We start from the raw sequence: 24,849 nt of genomic DNA on the forward strand, positions 1-24,849 counted from the left end.
TTAGACCAAGTGTTTAAACCTTTTTTCAAAAAGCCAAATATTTTGTTTTGTAGAAACATGGTCAGTTAGTGATCATTTTTCAGTGCACTAACTTTTGAAGAAAAAAAATTCATGCAGAAAGTCTGAAGGAAAAATCCAATTAGTAAAGAGTGTAATTTTTTCAGAGAAGCGCTGAAATTATGGTCCTACATCATCAATAAGCAAATCCAAATAATTGTAAAACCTTTATATAGATACTACTTTTTATGTCATTATTAACTATTTTATTGGCCCTTGAATAACGCATATATTCAGTAATTAAGAAAAACATGTTTGATTTTAGTTTCATTTTGTATAGAATGAATCTGAAGTGTTTTTAAACAGTAGTCACTGCATTTATTTATTTACTTGATTATTTAGTCGAGGTGTCAATCATATCCAAAGATTGGTTTATTTCTAATTCATATACTTATATATGCTTCCATAAGATAATCCAATAACATAATCAATATGTCAATCTTTTCTATATAACATGAAAGTTTGGTTGTTTATTTTGATTCTATTTCATTTGTGTAAAATGCTTATTGAAAGGTCATATAGGTCTAACCAAACCTCTCGTGTAAATTATCACATTGTGAGAAAAATTATAGTAAATAAAATCTATTCTAGTAATAGTTATAAGCAGGGAATTTATTATATCGTACACCTACAAGAAAAGTGACAAGACAAAAATTTTGAAAACTGGATTATTTTAATGGACCAATTGTTTTAATAAACTATTCTTGCGTGACAAAGGATCAAAAATCACAACTAGGAGCATGGTTTCATTCATGATTTAAAGGTTATTTGCATATTATATATAACATATGTACCGACTGCCAACAATAATGATAATGAAGTATGTCAGTTTTTAAATTCCACCTCTTTGGCAACTACTTAAGGCCAAAATGTTATGAATATTGGACCTTCTCGTTGCACCTTGATAACAGATAATGAGAATAAATGTTTGACCTATTATGTTGATAGTTTTGGCTCTTCAGATTTCACTAACAAATCTGGGAAGCATGACGGCTCAAAAATGTCACAGAAAATGAAAATATTGTAAATATTCCCTGTTTTTCGCGGTCCGCTTGACCAATTAATATCATTCAATTAAGGTTTTTAGTTGAGATAAAAAAGACAGTGTCACGAGCGGGATTCGAACCTTCGGCTAGATACGCCGCTGCTCTACCACTTGAGCTATCATGACTTCCATCCACTCGGGCACTAACTTCCCATCTCAACCCCACATTGTAAATATTGGATTACCACAATTATATTTTATGTGTGGTGATTAGTGACCGTTAATCGATATTTATTTAGAAATCGTGAGATGCGGTCCTTTTACTATTTATCCCTTTCTATATAATCCTGAAAGGATAATCTGGCCGAACCATTACCAACACATTTTTTCCCTTCGTCGGCTCTTTTCACCTCAAAGAAGCCGACGCCTTATAGAAAAATGTCTTTTCTATACCGACTTCCTTCCCCACCCCTTCAAAATCCAACGTATATAAACACAAAATAGCAAACTCTCATTGGCACTCTCGACGGGACACGCAAGAATGGCACAATTACACAGAAGACAAACACTTTGAGTGAGTAGAAATACTTTGATTGAATATATAAAAAAATATATTTTGCATTGTATAAATTCACTTTTCCACATCCAAAATGTAATTGTTATATGTAAACAATGTTTGTAAATCCCAGGCCCTGAAGATGATCTCAATAAAGATCGAAACGTTGGCACGATAAAGAAAATGTTTTTCTGAAACCTACATCACACCAGACAGCATCTCACGATTTCTAAATAAATAAAAATTATATTTTATGCAAAAAAGGAGATTGCCTGCACATAATGGAATCTAACATCATTCCAAATTCTTATGCTGCGTTTTTCTCTTCATTGTAAGAGCAAAGTAGTACTAATTTTCGAATTATTTTAGTTTCAATGTTACAAGTATGGGATACTATTTCTCTCACGAACACTCTGGATGAAAGTACGGTCTTGCACGAAAAAGCAAATTCATTTGTAACTGCCACGTTTTCGACCTATTTTACAGTCAGATTCAGAGCCTATATTAATTGCACATTATGAAAAACAATTGTCAAATCAATTGTACAAATATATTTTTTGTGAATATGAAATTAATACAGGCCCTGATGATGACCTTAAAATAGGTCGAAAGCTTGGCAATAAGAACTGATTTTGCTTTTTTCTTCAAAACAATACCTTGATCCAGAGTGATCGTGAATTATTTTAGGTTCATTTCTTTTTAATTTAATATCATTCTTAATGATTGTAGTGATCGTGAGAGTCGTTCTTGTGTGATTTAGGTTTATAAAACATTTTCGTTATTGTGCCAACGTTTCTATCTTCATTTAGATCATCTTCAGGGTTCAAAATGTGTTTTTTGTGTAGATGTGTCACGGTTGTGTGTTGTGTTACGAGTGAACACGATGTTGTACACTAAAGATGTTTTTTTCTGAATGATATTGTCCATCCTCGTACTTTTTCACCTGATATTCATTTTTAGTTTTTTAATGCATGATGATGTCATTTCAGTATCAAAGGGTCGGCCTGCACATAGACAAAAGGAAGATGAAAGTGAGAGGTGCAAGGTCTCGGGCGTGGCGGATGAAGGTCGAGGAACGAAACCTGCTACACAGAAAGGGTGCAAGGCTGGACGGTGCACGTTCAAAAAATTGATTTCTCAAACTTTAATAACTGCGAAACGCCGAGGCCACTAATTCGAAAAGAAACAATTCCACAATATAGAAAAGCATATCACGCGAAAATGATCGGTTTTTTTAAATTATTTGTCGTGACGAGACCAGACCTTGCTCCAGTGGTGTTTCGAAGCAATTTCAAAAAGCGAAACAGAAATGGACGGAAAGGACGGTCGCGTGTTTTCGAAAGACAGCCAAATTTGAAGAATCATCTTAATTAATACTAACCCTTGCCCTTTTAGATTGGCAGATTTAAGATTGCGAAAATGTTTCTTCCTCCAAATTTATAAAATATGGTCAAAAGACAATGTCTCTTTCTTGTGGCTTTTAACAATTAACATTGGTTGATATCAACATGTTAGCTTTGATTTCTTGCCTAATCTAATGATTCCATCCATGCGTAAACTTCATGTTTCTTAATAACTTAACCACATTATACTAAAACAGATAACATGTTCGACGTCACATGTCTGGTAAGTTATTAAAAAAATTGGATATTATTTAAAAGAAAGAAAATATCACTATGATATCGCGTGTACAAGATGATATCATTTTTGGCAAAATCATGTCTGAGGTTGTGCGCCTAAAAGAGGATTTACCAAACAATGTAAACTCTGTTTTTCAGTATACTATGGATATATTTTTTTCATATTTTCCCCAAAATATATTATCAAATTTAAGACGATTAAATCTCATTGATAATAAAGTTTATTAAAATTATTATTATTAATACCAGACCGCATCTCACGATTTCTGAATAATTAATAATATTTATTATTATTAAATGGGTTTCTGTTGGTCAGTTGGTATTAGTATATTTATTTATTTATTATAACTCCAACAGAAAGAATCTACAAGAGGAGTAGTAAAAAAAAGGCACATAATAACAAAAAGAACAAATGAACAATTAAGCAATAATAACAAAAACACAAGGCTTAATGATTCAAGGCAAGTAAACATTTTAATTTAACTTTAACTGAATTCAAGGAAACGCGAAATACATTATTTCATCAGAATAATAATTCAGCAATCTCATTATCCTCGGTAGGGATGAATTTAGTCCATATTCTGTTTTGTAGTGTGGAACAAAGAACAAATTAAGTGGTCGCTGAGGCACACACAGCGATAAATGTAAGTTCAGGATATCAATGGCCCCATTCTACAATTTCCAACCCCAAATGTGATCGGCAAAAATAGGGCGGGAGCTAAGCAACTCAAGACCAAGCGAGTTCAGTCTTTCCAAGTAATTCAGGTGTGCAAGACCAAATCTGAAGGCCATTATTCTGGTTGCTTTCTTTTGTACTTTTTCCAAGTCGCTAATCTCACCAGCGTAGTAAGGGGATCACACGACACTTGCATATTCCAGATGGCTACGAACGAGGGATTGATATAATATTTTAACTGCCAAGATGTTCATTCATCATGAATGCTGAGAGAGAAGGAGAGAGAGAGAGAGAGAGAGAGGGAGAGAGATAGACAGAGAGAGAGAGACAGACAGACAGACAAGCAGAATGACAGATAGACAGACAGAGAGAAGGTGAGAGGAAGAGAGCGAGACAGAGAAAGCGTGAGAGAGAGAGTGAGAGTGAGAAACAGAGAGAGAGAGATAGAGAGATAAAGACAGAGAGAGAGAAAGGAGTGAATAACAGCGAAGAACTATCAAAAAAGATTTTTAAAAATAGTTAAAAAAGAAATAGCATTACATTCAGGAAATATGAGAAAGGAGATAAATAAATAGATAGAGTGCATAAGATAGATTGATGTATAGATAGATATATCCAAAGAGAGAGCGAGAAAGAAAGAATGAAAGAAAGAGAGAGAGTGAGAGAGAGGGAGAGGGAGAGTGAGAGAGGGAGTGGGAGAGAGAGAGAGAGTGAGGGAGAGTGAGAGTGAGAGAGGGTGAGAGAGAGGGGGTGAGAGAGAGTGAGAGAGGGTGAGGGAGAGAGAGAGAGTGAGAGAGAGAGTAATAGATAGATAGAGAGTACTTTCTGATTACGAAGCATAGAAATCTGAAGTAATTTTTTACAGAATTTTTATAGATCTTACTGCAATACAAACATGAAAATAATGCATTCAATTTTTTTGTAATACATACTCATATTAATTACGGAGACTGGTAGCCCAGTGATCATATTTGCGAAGCTAGAAAATCTGGGTTCGAATATTTAAATTTATTTTAGTTTAATTTTGAAAAAAAGAAAAACAACAACTGTAAAGCCGGACGTTAAGCCCTCCTATGTGACTGGATTTACTTTAATTATTTTACTTTTACTCATATTTATTACTGTAGAATTTTTGTGTCACTTTATTATTGTATAAAGTTAATAAATTATATCTTCATGTTCATTATATATACTTTAAAAAAATTGTCTTCTTAGTTTATGAGTATCAACAAAACGTTGCTCATTTGTTATAACTTAAACGAATAAGAAATATTTGAATTTTACCAAAATTATGATCAATGCGGCAAAACATAACATGCCCTGTTATATAGCTAGTGATTTGCCTTCAGCGCTATAATTTTAAATTAAAAGACTACCAGAGATGAGGCCAATTGGCTATTGACCTCATTCCTCGACTTTTAATATGCAAACTCGATATAGAGTTAATCAAAATTTAAAAATAAAATAACCTTCAAAAAGAATATACTAAGTAATTAATTGCATAGTAAATTAAAATTTAATAAACACAGGAAACTCTTATCGGTATGGTTCAGAACGATTAAGCAACTCAGATTAGCTATCTTTTTTAAATGCTCACTCAGTTTGCATTAGACTGCCTACGAGAACAGACGTCATTTATCTGCCGATTCGCTCAAAACCAGAGCACAGGGGTTTGTATATGACACCGAGACACCGTTGTGTCCTCTAATCTTCTCACGATCTGAACCAGGTAAGATTTTAAATAATAAAAGCTTTCACTTTCCCTCTTGGCCAAAATATATAGAGAAAGCAATACCGTTTGCTGATGACATCACTTACGAAAGATTTACCATTCGGTGAGTCCTGGACCCTTACTTGCATAGTTCTGTGTACGTTATGAAAGTGTATTTTCACCCTTGACAGCCCAAAATTGCTTTTAATCCAGTTTTAATTCTGTGTTTCAGAGTTTGTCATTTTTTATAAAGATAACAAAGAAAAATGAAGATCTTAAGTAACTTAACGAGTAAGCCAAGTGAAGTAAATGCCGAAGAAGGTATTTTTCAGATTTCTCGACGACTGGAGGCTGTAGATGAAGAAAACTGCTGGGCCAGCTGTGCCTGGCAGTTGATCAAGCTCTCCGGAGCAATCGTTGTCGTCACATTGGTTGGATTTGTCATACCTTTTTTGATGTTTGCCGCTTTTCAACAAATATGATGGGACGTTAAAATAAAATGTAAATTTAATACACCTGTAAATATTAATTGGAATAAACCAAATGTAAATCTTAATTTGTTTTATTACTGTCATTTTAATTATGTAAATGTAGATCGGAGATATGCTATCTCCGAAAGGAAGTATCAGCAGAGATAACTTTCCTTTGGAAGTTGCGTTTTTGCGTTTATCTTATCTATTTGAATTTATAGAGAGTATGCGGATTTATATTTAGACAGTAAACAATATGAATCAGTTTTATTTATTACACATCGATTTCTATATATAGAGTGTAACAGAGTTATATGTCAAAACTGGTGGGGATTCACTAAAGAGAACGTAGTTCAGTGTCACTAGAACGAGGTTTCTATCTGTAACAGCAGAGGTTATATCAACCCTTGGGGTGCCGGTGTTTTTAAAAAAAAAGCCCGTTTGTAAGTATGTCGGGTTCGAATGCAGGGCCGCTGGATTCGAACTCGGGACCTTCACCTTACAATGATGAGCGCCAATGCCTAAACCGTTGCAGCCACCGACGCCCCCTCTTTCCTGTGATATTAACATTTTTGTGATTTTAGACATTTTTGTACACAAAATCGTTATTTCGGAACTTTAGCGTCATTGAGATACTATTTTGAACTTTATTTCACAAACTATATTAAATTCTCCACCTCAGATACTACTCTTTTACTAAAACACATTAGTTAGTTTTCAAATACGAATAATTTAATGTTGTTTCATTTACATGGAATTAGTTCTTTAATGATGTACATTTTGTGAAAAGAAAATATATATATANTATATATATATATATATAATGTTTGTTATCAACTAATAAAAGTTTTTATTAAAACATGTACGATGTTCTTCTATTGCTGCATTCCTTGGGTTAGATATAACCTTTTTTAAGCTTGCAAAGGTGATTGCAATAACAAAAATTCTATAAAAAAATGTAAAAGTGAGTATGTCGTTGGAATGCTCATCAAATAAAGCAACTTTGATGAAATCCAAGAATATTTCTATTTTGAAAAGTCATTGCACCAGCCACAATAGAATATCTAAAAAAACCCACTCGTTTTGCCATTTGTTATTAGAATTATACGAAAATGTTTTTATGTTATGGGAAATTTAATGCAGTTTGTAAAATAAAGGTAGGATTTGTATTTTAATGACGTAAGATCGTAAAGTTGAGAAATTACGATTTTATCTTTAAAAAATCAGATTTTAGACTAACATCACAAAAACGCATCTCAGGAAATAGTCAAGATAACTTACGCGTTTAATACTTTTTAGCCTAGTTTCAAATTTTCAACTTTTTTCGAGTAAAATTATACAGGATACCACAGGCCCAGTTCAACTTCAGAATTTCAAATAATATACATCCAGCACATCCTAGGATTTTCTACGCTGAAAACCATGGTTTAATCGGATTTTAAATTGCTTAAAAATGATAAAATTATTGTAAAAAGAAACCGACAGCGCAACTTCGACGAGGAGCTGAATATTTTATTGTATATTCGCGAAAATTAGAATTCCTCTCTTCGAAATGTTGGAAGGGTTTTAGGATTTTCAAGAAATAAAATTAGAGATGTTCTCTGGACTTACAATTTTAAGCCGTATCGCTCACATCTTGTCCAGGGTCTTCGGGAACCAAATGACTGTTTTTTTAAACTTTGTGCCATAACTTTGTCACTTTTTGACCAATTTAAAAAAGAAAGGTTTCAAGAGAAATTCTGCCGGGCAATCTAAACCCTGCATATAATATTTTTTGATTAATTAAGGTTTTTAGTTGAGGTAAAAAAGTCAGTGTCACGAGCGGGGAAGTTAGTGTCTGAGTGGATCGAAGTCACGATAGCTCAAGTGGTAGAGCGGCGGTGTATTTAGCCGAAGGACGTAGGTTCGAATCCCGCTCGTGACACTGACTTTTTTATCTCAACTAAAAACCTTAATTAATTGAAAGATATTAATTGGTCAAGCGGATCACGAAAATAGTGATTTTTTTTAGAATAAAATTTTTAGAAAATTATCATAACTTTTTGTATTTATGAAAATTCAATAGTTATTAGTGAAATATTCTTAAAATGGGGGTGATTCATCATATTTGATGTAAAATGAGCCGACGGTTTAGGTTTATTGCGTGTTCATTTTTTGTACTGCTATTCCGTTTTTTTATCCAACCTCTGCTGACAGAATGCATGTTAGTAATGAAAAATAATTTTTTTTAAATGATCGTGTAGCCTTTGACATTTAGGAAAATTTAACAGCTTTTATAATAACGTGCTAAAAATTAGTTGTTGGTTTTGTATTTTTGTTATTCATCAGATCTGTTATGTAATTTATGGTTTAACAAGTTGTTATGTTTACCCGAACTTCTGTGCTGCCCGTTTCAAGAATGTTGAATGTGATGAGAAAAAAGTACGTAAAAAAATCTATCTTAAATTGTATATACGGAAAAAGTATAAGCCCTGCAAAGACGAGACCGGGAAAGAGAATGTAGGTGAGCAGGTGAGTGCACCGATTTCCCGAGTCTGAAAACTTGAACAGCCGGTTTTTTAAAACAGTCCACGTGTCTGAAGGACTCGATCGGATAATCGAGATAAAGAGACAGCTTTCTCACCGTGGGGGAGCCAGTGCAATTGGCGATTTTTGGTTATTTTGATGGTACGGTTTCTCCTGAACCTTCGGTCACAGTCTGAATGACACGCTTCCGCCCGGCGGGAACGACACTGAGGCGGAGTGTTGAGGGACTTAGTTACAACCCGGTACTTATAAATGTCTATTGTTCGAAGTTTTACAACCCGGCCAGACAATGGGCAATTTTTGACACTTGTGCAACCACATTTATTTGACAGTTTGTCAAGATCTGAATTAGTTTGCGACATCCTGGGAGATGGGCTGTCGTCGCCACACACATTTGCAAATCTCCTGATTTGATTTATGCAAAGTTCTGTGATATCGCAAAAGCAATAAAATGAAAGAACTAAAATATGTGAACGTTTTAGAAAACAACAACAAATATTCTCGCCACAATATCAGCATGAAGATAATATTTATCTGATTTATTGGCTAATTTTATAAACAATTCAAGTCTCGTTAGTCTATATGCTAAATGTGGATAAATAAACTGATAAATTTTGTAATGCCATGTTAACACAATACATGTAATTAGTTCAAAGAACCAATTATTTTTTTTTGGGGAGGGGGCAAAACGGGCTTAGTTACACAAACTTGCTCATTGCTTTATTCATTCATCCTACATTTATTTGTTTAAGTTATTGTTAGTATTTCTGATACGTTTCTCTTTATCCCTATCTTCAGAGGTATCAGAAGAGCGAAAGTAGACAGGCCAAAATAATACCTCAAAAAGAAATCCACAATTTTTTTCGTTAGTATTAGATATAAAATGCAAGGGACGAGCACACATTGATCAATTAAATCACGATATACTTAAAAATATAAAAGATATTCAATATATTCGATTTAAATTTACATAGCTTAATTTTACCTTCTTTTGGCTAAAATAAGGCACATTTTTTAAAAACACTATGCAATGTAACAATCTTCAATTGTTGGGAAAACCAAGTGTAGACCTTCTTGACCAATTTGATGATTAATTTTAATTTAATAACACAAAAACAGTAAACAATTAATTTTGCCCATTATTTTTGAATTTAACTCATACATCATTCTTAACCAATATAATGGGAAAAACAAAGTAACAGTTAGAAAATTATATTCAAAATACACACCCGAACGCGCGCGCACGCGCACACACAACGCACACACACACACACACACACACACACACACACGCACGCACGCACTTCGTATATATATATATACATATATATATGTTAAACATAATATAAAAACCAAAGAAATTGGAAAAATTCCTGGGAATGAGAAGTATTTTAATTATGCTTATATGCTCCTCATTTTTTGAGGTTGGCATGTTCTGCTCAGCGTGCAAGACTATGAAACTTTAATTTACAAAAAAAATTAAAAATAAAAAAAAAACCCTTTTGCCTGTGTGTTAAATAACAGTCCAATATTATTAACTGTTAACGTCACATTATGCCGGGCATTCCGAAGCGTTTCCGGTTGCGTAAGAACCAAAGTGAGTACCAAAAGGTATGCAAATTTTTATCCTAATTTCATTGCTGTTGTAATTAGGTGCCGAACTGTATTTTTTCAAAGTTTTTTTGGTATATTTCAAACCAACGTACTGTTCTCGTTGCGGTTAGCGCGACAAAAACTTTAATACGTTCAATTTATTATCAAGGATAAATAAAAGTCTGCATTATGAAGGTTGGATTTTTCGAAAGCTAACGATATATTTTATATTTGTAAACTGTTTAAAAAGCACCATTTAGCACATCTGAATACTGCGGATTTATTTTCTGTATTACCTTCAATCAATTTTAAAATATTTAATAGTTTAAGTTCAACTTAATGTATTCAGTAGATTACATTTTCTTTCTTACAGTAATTCAATCATTTAGGTTTTAAAATAAGTGAGAATATAACGCTATGAACGTTGAAGATTTGACCTTTATGGCGTATAATTTCAGAAGTATATTTGGTGTAATGTAAGTATGATCTTTTAAGCAGTAATAGTACATATTTTCCAGCTTATAAGTTTTTTAATTTTGTATAATTTGTTCCTTTAAATTTTCTTTAATCATTTTACCTGTTGTAAATTATTGAAGTTTTTAATCTATTAGTATTGGTCGTCATATCCGCTGTAGCCGTATTTGTAATATTCAACATTTATTCTGCAACAGGTATTCAACATACATCGTTTGTCTATAATTATGTTTTTTATGTTGTTTATATATATTGCTGAAAACTACAAAGAATTTGAATTATGTAGCTTTTGTGCATATATTTTTCGGACAGAATTTGGATCGTTTCCGACCATCCCATCATGCAGAGGGTTTTTCATTTTTTATGTCAAGTAATCCTGCCCATTTAAGAAATTAGAAAAAACTAGGATAATCTGAAAAAGGGGTATAATCCTACAGAGCTAAGTGAGAAATCTCACGGGGTAAAATTTGCGCCATTCTTTTGTGCGTTAAAAGTTCGTAACCAGTTACTCGTCCTAAAGATTACATTAATAACGAATGACTAACTTGTGAGTGAGTTAAATTCTTTGGAAATATTTCGGTTGTTAACGTTTAAATGTTTCACACCTCGTGAGAGAATCTCAAGCCGCAAAACGCCAACTGTTCCCCGTCATAGCGGTAACGAGACGGGAGATAAGGCTACGGCCGTGTCGTGACCCCTCGGTTTCCCATTAATTATTCGCCGTGTAAACCGTCGGCGCAATACCATTACTGATCGAAAGGGAAAGTGAAAAAAGCAAAACAAAACAAAGCAAAAAAAAAAAAAAAGATCGGATTAATCCCCCGGCGTACGCTCTTTCGGAAGAAAGTGAGCACGTCCTTGGAATCGACCTACTCGCCTAGTTCCTCTTGCTCCACATACATCATGGGAAAATGCCTAATAGAAAATGTAGCTTAACCTTATTTGTTAATTCGACAGAATTTGAATTCTATTTGGGTGCTGTTGTTTGTTCAATTCGTGATTTGAACGGACACTACTAAATATGTAAAACATGGTTTTGAAGAGATTTATTTTGAATAAATCTTTTTTTTCGATTGATCATATTGACATCATATAGATGCAATGTTTATCACATTGTTTAAATTTATTGCGGGTAGTGTTGATGTTTAGCTAAATAATAACTATTTCATTCATAGAAAATCTTTCATACTTTATGACTATACATATGTGAGAGAGAGAAAGAAGTATGGACTAAGAGAAAGAGAAAGAAAGAGAGAGAGAGAAATAAAGACAGAGAGAGAGAGAGAAAGAGAGAGAGAGAGAGAGAGTGAGAGAGAGAGAGGAGCACAACAAGAAAAAAGAGGAAGAAAATAAAGAGAGGGAAAGAGGGAGAATCGGAGAGAGAGAGAGAGAGAGAGAGAGAGAGAGAGAGAGAGAGAGAGAGAGAGAGAAGAATGTTGCAAATATAGAGAGAATTGGAGATAAAGATAATTACTTATCTTTATCTAGAACTAGATGAAAACATACGTAGATATATAATAAGAGATAGAGAAAATAGTGAGTAAGCGATTGATTGATTGAGAAAATAGATAGAAAGAGAGCAAAAAGAGAGAGAGAGAGAGAGAGAGAAGAGAGGAGAGAGAAAGAGACAGAGACTGCGAAAGTGTTAAGAAGAGTGTATGAAATATAGACAGAATTCTTATTTTTTTTATGTTAAAACGGCATACAATTTAATCTATGTAGGCATAATTTGCAAAAAAAAAATCAACTTTCGAACTTTTGTAAAAAGCAGAATTTAAATATAATCAAGATGTGTTTTGAATTTTACGTGGAACACCGGACATCGGCGAAAAAACTCCCGACGAATCCAGCACTTTTATTGGTATAAAATTTCATATTTAAGGGTTTTAAAGGGTGCTCAAAATGGATTCGACTTTTTTTTAACAAAACTGTTTTTTTGGCTTACTCTACTAGATGTGTCCTTTCTTCTTTGAAACTTTATAAATTTAATCCCATTTAATAAAATCACACATATTATTTTCTTATCATATTTAAAATTACGAATTGACTGATATTTATAACCTTGAAATTCATAGAAAAAATAAATTATGCGTATTATTTTACTTCTTTTTTTTTCTCGGCCTCTCCTAGGGCACATTGAAAAGACATTCCGATTATTGTCTAATACAATTCGAACATAAATTTACGACAAACTTATGTATAATTATGAACACATGCAAAATAATTACAACGAAGAATAAAAAAAAATTATTTGTTCGTGTTTAGGTCCTTATTCATTGTAGTACAAAATTCCACAGGATTTCAAAAATTAAAACCGCCTTGCTCATTCATCCTATTGTATAATACCGTGTCAGTAAATAATTTAGTTGTATTAAGTTAAAAGCACCTTTTACAGACTTGAAAGAAGTGAACAATTGCCACATCACTTTCTCAACTGCAACGGTATTCGCTTTCATGTGAAGACACGACGCCTACTTAGTACGAAGCCCCACTGCGAACCGTCTCATTCTCATTTAAACTCTAATTTAGCACTGAGTAGATGTTTAATGCTACGGCTTAATTTTGTTTTGAATGGAGCCTGCTATGCCTTTTCTGACGCCTATTTCCCAGACTGAATGCTATACTCCCTTTATTACCCAATTCGGGTTTTAATCTTTCAAATCTAAATAGAAATGCTGATGTTTAAACATCGAAAACAACAAATAAATGTGTAGCTTGTGTGAATTAATATCGTACGTTTAAATTAGCTGTTGTACAGGTATTAAGAGGAGATTTGGTACGCTTCATCATAAATTTTTCTTAATTCGCCAATTATTGAATTAATAATTCCGTAAATTAACGAACCAATTTATAGATCTAGTAATTGTTTGGAAATACATTCGTATTTTTAACTGATAGGAGTAACACGTGGAAGGAAGATAATATACTGCAGAGGTCATGATCTGGAATACCGAAAGGTCAGCAAAATTCACCGTTTAAACGTTTTGATTAAATTGTTTGTTTTGACTGTGACCGTCACGAAATGTCTTACGTTTATCTAAATCGTTCGCGTTTTCGACCTTTCTGACTCATCAGGGAAAAAGCAATAAAGTTGTTCTTTTCCTGATTTCACTCGACGGTTAAATTTGAAGAAAGCGCGATGAGAGAGTGCAAGGAAATCATCAGTAGACAAAATTCTTTCATTGTTAATCTTATGCACTTACGTAACTTAAACGCTTACAATTGCGACTGAACATGCAACAAAAATGGACTGACTGGGACCGATGACAAGGTACGGTCAAACTAAAATTGATAAAGGTTCTTGCAGCCTATCTAATAAAATTACACAATCTTACTAAATTTTTGCTGTTTTTATTTCATTTTAGAGTGTCGGGGTGATTGTTGAACAATAAAACCGTATTTGCTAATTTTTTACAGATGAGGGGTAATGAAGCTGGAAACGATCTGCAATTAAAAAGCTGCCTCACAACCTGACTGTCCTGTTGTTCAACAATAACCCAAACATCTTAAAATACATAGTTTTTTCAATGTGAAAAATCGTGTTGAGCAATGGTTATAATTTACGAATATGACAGTCGCTTGGTAAAAATGGCGTTCCCGGTATGCTGGACATTTTATAAGTATAATTTTTTCACAAACTTCGAGGATTTAAAACCCGTGTTTCAGAAGTTAACGGAGAGATTTCAGCAGCATTTTATTTTCATGGTCACCCGTCGTATAAATTCCAATGATTCGGGATGACTTTATGAATTTATTATCATGTTGACCATACCGGCCGTCGACCTTCTCCAACGGTCCTGTAGGACAGGCTTCCGTGTCTGAACTTCGAAAGCTCTTCAATCAGATTTAGAAAGACGTTTGTTGCAAAGTCTCATTTCTGGCACAACGGTAAAAAAAGTATAAATCCTCAATAAATTCTCATCTCACGAAGTCGCACAGCGATGAAAACAAGGCAAAGTGTTATAACGCCGAGGACAGTTATCGAGATAAAAATCTCAAAACGTTTTATTCGAGGTTTTACTTTATGCCATCATGTCAGATTACGATGACTGATTAACACATTCTCATGGGACTCTTTTAATCTTTAGAAAGCTAACAACTGATTGCTTGGACTCGCTTTTGTACCTTTAGAAATACGACATTGATTGTTTGCGAAACTATACGATTTGTTTCTTAACTCTTGAAATTAAGTCTAGGGATTGCAGTGTTCAAACATATTTAACTACTGCAGAGTGGTGTCGTATTAATATTCTTGTGAAGATTTGGATATTTTTAATAATGGGGGGTGATTTAGTTTATGTCCTCTCCCTTATTCTTTCTCTCACTCTCGCTATATCTCCCTCACTTACTCTTACTCACTTTTTATTTTCTCGATATTATTTTATCTTCATCTCAACATCATACTCAGTCCTACTCTACGTGTAATTCAATCTTTATCATCTCTCTCTCACTCCCTCTCACTCTCTCTCTCACTCTCTCTCTCTCTCTCTCTCTCTCTCTCTCTCTCCCCCACTTTCTTTCTATTTATCTATATATTATGTCTGACTCCATCTCTAACCCTAATTCTAACTGTATTTATATATCTATCTCTCTCTATTTCTCTGTCTGTCTGTCTGTCCGTCTCTCCCTCTCCCTCTCGTAAATCATAATGTTAATCATAAATTTATTAAGGTTTTTAGTTGAGATAAAAAAGTCAGGTCACGAGCGGGATTCGAACCCACGACGTTCGGCTAGATACGCCGCTGCTCTACCACTTGAGCCATCGATCCACTCGGACACGAACTTCCCATCTCAACCCTCCTTTTGAATTTTCCCTCATGTTTGCCATTTTACTTAATTAATTGAAAGATATTAATTGGTCAAGCGGATCACGAAAACTAGTGAACTTAGACGTAAAATTTTAACACCTGTACATAATGCAATGAATTTTTTTTTAAAAATCAATAGATTGGCTTCAAACTTACTTAACAAATAGATACCAAAAAATTAAATATAAGGTGACAGACAATGTACGTATGGTATGCAATCTCGATCTTCACAGATCTTTTCAATTTATATTAATTATATTAATAATGCATTTGAAAACTGTAAACTTTGCCTTTATGCAGATGATCTAAATGTAATAAATGATTCAAAAATTGATAAACTTAATGATACAACCGATATAATGAATCACGATGTCCATTAATGGATTGGAGTAATAAACATGCGTTTAAAATTAACCCTAAAAAAATGAAAATCAATAATAATTGCACGTAATAAATTAATGGAAAAAGTAAATGTACATCCGAAAGTGAAAAATAGAGAACGTTGAATTGGCTTATGTAGGAACTGTAAAATGCTTAGGTCTTTATTTGAATAAAAATTTAAACTGGAACGAACAAATTTTGAATGTTACTAAAAAAAGTACTATAAAATTTATAGGGCAAAAAAAAAAAAAGTCGGTTTTGCGAATGTTACTTTCAAAAACGTTTAGTACAAGCTCAAGTACATCCGTATATTAAATATAGAATTGCTGCAATGTGCATTTTACATTGTATGCAAATCAATAAACTACAAGTTGGTGTAAATATGTGTTATACTTAACTTAAAAAATGATGATAGCATTTATGATGAATATTCTCAACTCCAGTTTTTAAAAATTAATGATTTAATTGATTATAATTTAGCATGTATCATCTTAAATGTGTTCAAAATTAAAAACCTACATACATATATAAAAAAATAAAATACAGATCTGATGTACATAATATAAAAACTATATATAAAACGAAGCAATTACAAATTATAAAACATAGAACCACAATATTTAATCATTAATTTACAATTAAAAGTGCAAGAGTGTTGTCAAAATTACCAGTTGAAATTCAGCATTGTAAAAAAAAAAAATAAAAAATATTTTGTATCAAAATATGTGTAAAAATAATAAACTGTTATATTAATTTTTTCTCTTTCTCTTTCTCCTCAATTAAGAACAAAGATTGTTATGTTAAGTTGTTGATAACGTATCTTTACATTTGTCACTTAAGTTTATGATGTTAAACCCTTACAAATGTCTATTGTTAGCTTTTTCCTGATAGAAGTTACGTTTGTTATTGTTTAAAGATTACTTGTTATTTTGAATGCGTTAATCCACTGTAAACAAGTGTATAGTTTGTAAGAGATAATTTGTTCAACTTTGTTGCGCATAGTAGACTGAGTAGAGTTTCTGAAATCATGTTGCTCTAATTTCACCTTAGGTGTAAGAGTGGTCCTAGAGACCAACTTTGAGTAATTGTTAAATAAAGCGATAATCAATCAATCAATTTTACTCTTTAACCCTCTCTCACCGGCTCACTCCTTAGGTTATTTTTGTTTTATTATCTAGCTATATTTCAATATCTCTCACACTCCCTCTTTCTCACTCTCTCTCTTTCGCATTCTCGTTTTATATTGATCTACCTATATTTCTACCTTTATAAATATGCCTATTTCCATCTCATACTCACTCTAATTTTATTTTTCTCGCTCTCACGGCCCCCTCTCTCTTTCTTTTTCTTACTCATTTTCTCTTTCTCTATCTATGTTTGTACTTTTTTATATATCGTGCATTTATGTCTATCTCCACTCACTTTATATTGCAATCTCTCTTCCCCCTCTTTCTCTCTCTTTCTCTGCCTGATACTTGGCAACAAAAATGATTAGTATATCCTTTGTTTTTTCATCATCATTCTATATATTTAGTTGAAATATCCCTACATCTATCTGTTTAACTCGATTCATCTGAAGATATTGCGTTTTGGTTTAAATTTGGCCAAATTGTCATAAAAAACCCGATGAATTTTAAGAAAGGGTTTTTTCCCCGAGTACAAGTGGTGTACAAACGAAGAACAATGCACTATGCTTAAGCAGGAGAAATGGAATAATCTATTTTATAATTTACGTTACAAGTGTACGCCCTGATTCACACAGTTTCAAGTTTTCCGGGAAATTCCGTCCCATATATATTCAACTATTTAGACAGCTCGGAAAAATCAGTGTAAAGCATTCAAGCAGGGAAAAATACGTTTAATGAAGTAAATTAAACCGATTCCTTTAGATTATATTGCTACTGAATGGAATGCTGATACCATTGGGATAAAAAAATGATTAAATTTCTATATTAAGTACTGGCAAAATCTGATATTTTTAATAGCAATTGGATTTTTTTTATAACGTAATTTAATAATAGTGAGACATTTCGCTTTCCCTTTTTTCGCTCCGACTGTTTCAGTAATTACGACACATGTTCCATAACATTCCAAAAATTCATGAGTTTAGAGTTATTCGATTTTTAAAAGTTTCGAAGGATTCTTTAGGTAAATACAAGAAGCAGTGGAAAAAGACCGATAATATACGAGGTAGTGAAAAATGTTAATTTATTATAATTTATTTTGATGTAATTCCACTTCCTGAAAATGTGAAACATTTAAATGACAACAAAATGTTGTAATCAGCTAAAGAGTCGTCCTTATATTGGGCAGGATGTAAAATGGGGTTGGCCGTCACCCAGCTCTCGTTTCGTTATTAGCGCAGAAGTTCTGTGGGTTTGCAGACGCGGGTCGCCGTATGGCCCGTTGCGTCACGGTTCATCCGAGCCGTTATCTTTGTCGGAATTGCACAACCCACGTGGAGACAATCGGCCGATTGAATATTCAATCCTTGGAAGGCGGATTCCTGCGATCTTCTTCCAATTTTCTTCGCCGAGATGACAACAGGGGAAACTCCGACCGATTAGCATATAGCCCGGGAGACTTTCTTCGTTTCGGAACTTTCCAGGCCGCCGATTGAAAAAGGCGGAACACTAATCAGGATTTGCGTCGTGGGAATGAAACTGAATAAATTTCAAGCTGGCTGTCGGGACAGACTGACGATCGCAAAGGAAGAATGTTAAGGGACACATTTATCCGCCGTACAAAATAAGAATATTCAAAATCTTAGTGAAAGGTGATTTCTTTAGGCGGGTCAATTTACATCCGAGCAACCTTCAAAACGTAATAGGATAGCTGTTCCGTCATACACGCATAGTAGGAAACGATGTAAGCTATAGGCATGCAATAGCGGATACAGGCTTTTAATTTGATTTAATTTAATCGTTAAATTACTCCTTTGATTCATATATGGCCTATCGATTTTCAAAACATTGCGATATGTCTGAAAATTACTAGTTTTCTACTTTTCATATATCATAACACGCTTGAGGAAGCAATTAAAAAAAAGTACTGCTTTAATTGAAAATGTAAAAAAAAAAGTTAAATTATGGTCTAGCGTAGTGTTGATTCAGGATTTTTACGTGCAGCGTTAATGAAGTTCTTACATAACAAGTTTAAAAAATAAGCTCATGTTTAAAATTATAAAAAAAGATTAGCATATGAATTATAGTAGATACAAGATACTGATTAAAAAATAAAAACTATCTAATCATCTATAGTGTATATGTATTAAAAAAATCTGCCCTTTTTACGCGCAGACGTTAATAAAGTCCTTATATAACCATTTACAAAAAAAAAAAAAAAAATGTAAGCACTTTCGTTTCAATTGTTTTTAAAGTTAATTGATGAATTAATGATTTATACCGTTGTCTTAGAAATATTAGCTACCCATTTATTTTTTATCTGCATACCTATCTATTTCTAGCTACCTACCTATTGCTACCTTTTATACAGTGGTATAGTAACAAAGTGTTAAGAATATATTTTGGAACAATATTTTGTATGAACTAACTTTTAATTTTTTTATTATTGTGTAGAGATTAGTGGCCGTTAATCGATAGTTATTCAGATATCGTGAGATGTTTTTCTTCATTTTTGTTATGATCAACACAAAATTCAACAAAACGGCACATATACTACTGGTAGTTTGAAAGTACCAATTTGCTTTCAGTTACATGATTTATTGGGGATTTAAGTCCGATTTTAAAAATTTTATGTTGTACATAAGAAAAAGGAATATTTGTGCAAAGTTCTTTTCAATTAATTAATCTTTAATTAAGGTTTTCGTTGAGATAAAAAGTCAGTGTCACGAGCGGGATTCGAACCCACGACCTTCGGGTAGATACGCTGGTGCTCTACCACTTGAGCTATCGTGACTTCGATCCCACTCGGACACTAACTTCCCATCTCAACCCCACCTTTTGAATTTTCCCTCCTTTTTGCCATTTTTCAAATGTCGTGTAATCTATTTGATTCTCGGCGACAAATGAAATGGCCACGGAGAGCTTTAATGAAGTATAGTTCATTTTAACTTATTAAATTCACTAGTTTTTGTGGTCCGCTTGACCAATTAATATCTTTCAATTAATTAAGGTTTTTAGTTGAGATAGAAAAGTCAGTGTCACGAGCTAGATACGCCGCAGCTTTACCACTTGAGCTATCGTGACTTCGATCCAATCGGACACCAACTTCCCATCTCAACCCCACCTTTTTGAATTTTCCCTCCTTTTTGCCATTTTTCATTTTTGCCAATTAAATTAAAAGGTTATAGGTGAATGATGATTAAAAAAAACCAATTGTTTTATATGAATATGTGTGTTACTATGATCAATTTAAACCTTACATAAAAAAAACTCACATTTGAATGTTAGGTCATACAGGTCATGTCTGAGAAGGCTGACGGGCAGCTTAATTTCACGTCCAGTCTGTGTTTTCGGTAATTACCAGGTCGAAATATTTAAAATTTTCATAACGGCTGTAATTATGAAGGGGTCAGTTTTGAAACAAGAAGGCCAGGCTCTCCTGTTTTGGATCCGTGTCTGAAAAATCAGGCCTTCTTCGCCTAGAGTCACGCTCCGGCAGATGGTCGACTTTCGTTTTCCGCAATCATGGAGACAGCTTTCCATCTCCGATTCTCACAACGGCGAACGCAAATATAACAATTTACCATTGTTAGGTTTGACGGCTAAAGGCCGTTTAATGATGGAAAATTTCTCCGTGAAAATATAATTTGACTCGACTGTAATAATTTAACATATTTTATACGTGAAAATATATTGACTGGGGCATCAAACAATCAATTCCTGGCAGGTTTTATACCATTAGTTTTTCATGATTCCGTTTAGAACATTTAAGATCATATGTCATTAGAAATATAAGATTATCATTAAAACAAATAAGAGCCCATAAATATAAACATAAAATATTGGAAATGCTAAATTTTTGCTACGTCATTTAATGCATAAAATACAACAATGACCTATCGTTTTATTCATTAAAACTGTTTGATGCTTTCATTTGATTGAATTATTCAATAGTTTTTTCCACTGTGGTATTTTAAAACAAGACTACTGACTTTGAAACCGTTCGTTGCTCTTTGTTCATTTTACTTTTTGCGAAATATAAGCTTGGATAGCTTTGAACTAGATGAATGAAATTACAGAAGCTTTTTTTTTATTAATTTTATCAAGGTTTCTTGGTATATAAAATACAGAAAATGCGAATTAGTTTACAAACAGGACTATTTAAATTTCAGAAACATTTTATTACATTAGCCCATAAAAAAGTTATGAGTACGATGAAACACAAAATAAGTGGGCAATAAATGATTTGAATACTGAGTGAAAATTAAAGTCTTAAAAATATTATATTGCGTAACTTTTTGGACGCATTTGATATGAAACAATAAAATTAATAAGTACTTGAAGAGTATTGTGTATTTTTTTCGGCTTCGTCAGATTAAGCGTTTCAAAGCAAAATTAGGCAAGAAAAACATAGAAGAACGTGCTTTGATTTTTTGATTTTGATTATGACAATGAGAATTTGTTCTATTTCATTTTTATGCTTACTAAATTAATTACTTATGATTTGAAATTGTACCAATTCTTCCAGGTATTGTCGAATTCAACATATTTGGACATGAAAATACGGACTTTTTTGAAAGTATAGGCCGGTAAAAACTCACTGATTAACTTAGTCGGTTATGCAGGCTAACGGACAAACAGGAAGAACGTGTTTTTCCTGAACCGTTGATGCACGCTTGTGCAGTTTGTGCAGAATACGTGTTTCTTTTTCAACCTTGACCTACAAACACATTCCCAATGCTACTTTCTTATTCTTTTAAACCGTTGCCGTTTCTTCCATGTACATTCGTATAACATATAAACATATATGTTATTGCTATCAAACAAAGCATAGTTGAGTTTAAATTATGTAATTTCGTCGTGTTTTTATGGGGTTTTATGTATTTTTTTATTTAAAGGCAACGAGATTATAATTACATTAAAATTTACCTTTTATAATGCCGTAAATAAAAGGAAAGCACCTTTTGAAAAGTTCTGTCGAACCAAATTAACATTAAGAGCAATGAAAAGTATTCGAAATTAGATGTAACTACTTTAGAATGTTATGAATAAATTAGAAATCCGTTGCGGTTAAATAATCCTAACGTCAATTAAATCTTCTATCATGGTCTGATTGCTGATACTCCTGTCATCGAAATAGTTTTAGTTTGGTTTACTAGGCTACAAGTGGAAAGAAATATCAAAAAGAAGAGTGAAAATAGGAAATCTATGAGATTGTAGCTTTTTAGAATTGTATATAGAGCGGAGGCAGGATATCTGTAATTTTCAACCATAGATTACCTAATTACCCTTTCATTCGAGTTCGAACCGGTGTTTTCAGCTAACGCAAGAGCAAATATTTTGTTTTTTGAATCTCTTACGGCAATAATTTGTTTACAAGCTTGTATTGGAACAAAAACATAAGAAATAACCTGTTATAGGTTTATTTTATGGAAAGCGGATTGACTGTGGTTCGTGTTAAAGATACTTTCCGAAAAATCGTTATGAGGTTTAGAATGATTTCAGTCCAGGTTACATAAATGAACATTAGTTCCCAGTCTATTATTATGATTTCGTCCATACCTATTGCCAAAGTTTTTTTTTTCTCTACGTTAAAGTTTTGACGATGTTTTCTTTTCCTTTTTTCTTTGATTTTAACACCCATGTCTTTTTATTTAAGAAACGTCTTTATCGGAACAATAAGTTGTTTACAACTTGACCATTTTTCACAAAGTTTAAAAAAATACATATATTAGTATTTTAAAAATGTTATTATTATACGCATTGAAATCTATAACAGAATAATATTTCTGAAAGTAAAAATATAACACTTTGCAATAAAAACTATTTGAAATACTATTGTCATGAACAATCCGAACTTTTTTTAAAAAAAGGAATGCAAATTGAATCATTTTTATTATGTATATGCATGGCAAAGCACCCAAAAGCATGTAATATAATCAGAAGACTCTAAATCAGAACAGTCTGGAATCTGGGTCAAAAATATTCCTCAGATCGAATCGGCGTGCAGAATTCTAAAAAGAAAAAAATTATATAATCATCTCCTTAGACGAGGTAATTATTAGGCTAGCAAACCAGAAACTTTCTTTGACCATACATTAAACCTAATCATATATGTTTTTCTTTCTCTTCCTCACTCATTCTCAATCTCTCACTCACTCTCTGCCTATCTATATATCTATCTATCTATCTATCTATCTATCTATCTATCTATCTATCTGTCTATCTATCTATCTATCTCTCATGTTATCTTTCTATATAACTTTCTCACTTTTTCTCTACCACTCTCTTCTGATAAACACGTCCAAAATGTAAATCGGCTTGGTGCTTCTATTACCTGAGCTGGTTATATTGAAATTGCTCCAGTGGCTGAAATTGGGGGTTAAATATAAAATTTAGAGATGAGATGAGTTAAAATTGAAGCCGCGTCGCAAATAACAACATTAAAAAACCATTATGACGATAATCAAGTCCTTTTAACTCAAACTAATTAAAAAAAAAAATTAACGCCTTGGTTAAAATTCTTGATGGTCCGATTTAGAAAAGCAGAAAGAAACCGGTATTTTATCTTATGGACCGATTTTACTCTGGTTTATGTTATGACTATAATAAGAAAACTGGTTAATAAACTGCTCAAATGAACGACGAAGACTGTTTTGAGAAATGGATGACTGTTACATACGAAATGAGTCTTGTCGTCTGTTAATTTTAGGGTTTATTATTATTGAACCCTTCCCTACAAAAACGTAAACACACACAGCGAAAGTTTAACAGTAAACACAAACTACAATGATATATACGAAAAATAAAACACGAAATATATGTGAAATCTGATCGTAACAAAATTTTAGCCCAAATTCGTTTATATGTCCATCATAGAATTATTAGTTAATAAATTGGGAAATGAATTGTTCATATAACGTTTAATAGTATTCTTGATTTAAAATTAATGTATTTCTTATACCTGTTTTTCTAAATGATTTATACGTATCTGACAATTTTCCGTATAAAAATGAAATCGCCACATATATAAATCCCAATTTAAATTTATTTTGTCTGCAATTATTATCTAGTTTTTTTACAAGGTAAACATGATCTATTAAGTTTTTTAATCGTAATTATAACCGTTTGGTTTTAAAGAAATGAAATATTTTTCTGTACGAACGAGCATAACAGGGAAAATATATTAATAACGTGGGAGGGTAGAAATTTCCATAATTAAAAAAAAACCGTACAGCCAATTAGATTTATAAAACATTTAACGCTTGTATGATTTTTAAAAAAACAAATTATCGTGGAATTACACAATTTTTTCCTCCCTTCAAGGGGAATGAGCGGAAAATTTATCTCCCGAATTGTTTTAATTGTTTCAACTCAAAATGCAGTTAAGGCGTTTCCAGGGCTGTTTTAACAGCCTTTCATTACGCATAAAGATTTTTCCGTCATATTTTCTTTCTTTTACTGGCCCCGGCCGGGCACTCTTCCCGGTAACACTTTCCACCGAGCTTTCTAAACGTTCGGCTCAGTTGGAAGAAGGCTAATTAAAAACTACGTAGAAATAGACCGGAACAATAATGACGGAAGTGTTTTTTATAAATAGTATTTTTTTTTAATTTTCAAGTTTTGACCCGGGTCCGGCCAGACCGGGAGATATGAAACGGGACAACCAGTCGATAAACGGGGAGAAGAAAGTGATGTGATCTCTCCCGGTCATTGTGTCCATCACATGACTCCAAGGCTATAACGGTCTCGTGGCCAATATCAATGATTCAAAAAGAAACATTTTATGTTTTAAAGGCACAAATGTACACTATTTGATTACATTTTTACCACTATGTACGGAAAAAT

General features: G+C 32.9%; 1 protein-coding gene and 2 long non-coding RNA genes across 3 annotated transcripts in view; 2 read left to right on the plus strand and 1 right to left on the minus strand.

Moving 5' to 3' along the window:
• Positions 1-24,849, minus strand: part of LOC106661563 (laccase-5) — an 84,984-nt gene that overhangs the window by 58,162 nt on the left and 1,973 nt on the right. The window lies entirely within an intron of this gene.
• LOC112127562 lies at positions 1,577-3,105 on the plus strand. The gene is made up of 2 exons (XR_002910626.1): positions 1,577-1,616; positions 2,588-3,105. It is a non-coding gene; the product is annotated as an uncharacterized LOC112127562 (long non-coding RNA).
• LOC106661336 lies at positions 5,502-6,181 on the plus strand. Its single transcript, XR_001339692.2, has 2 exons — positions 5,502-5,643; positions 5,858-6,181. It is a non-coding gene; the product is annotated as an uncharacterized LOC106661336 (long non-coding RNA).

The sequence above is a fragment of the Cimex lectularius genome, unplaced genomic scaffold, assembly GCF_000648675.2.
Source record: "Cimex lectularius strain Harlan isolate CLEC.00 unplaced genomic scaffold, Clec_2.1 scaffold255, whole genome shotgun sequence".
Classification (NCBI taxonomy): domain Eukaryota; kingdom Metazoa; phylum Arthropoda; class Insecta; order Hemiptera; family Cimicidae; genus Cimex; species Cimex lectularius.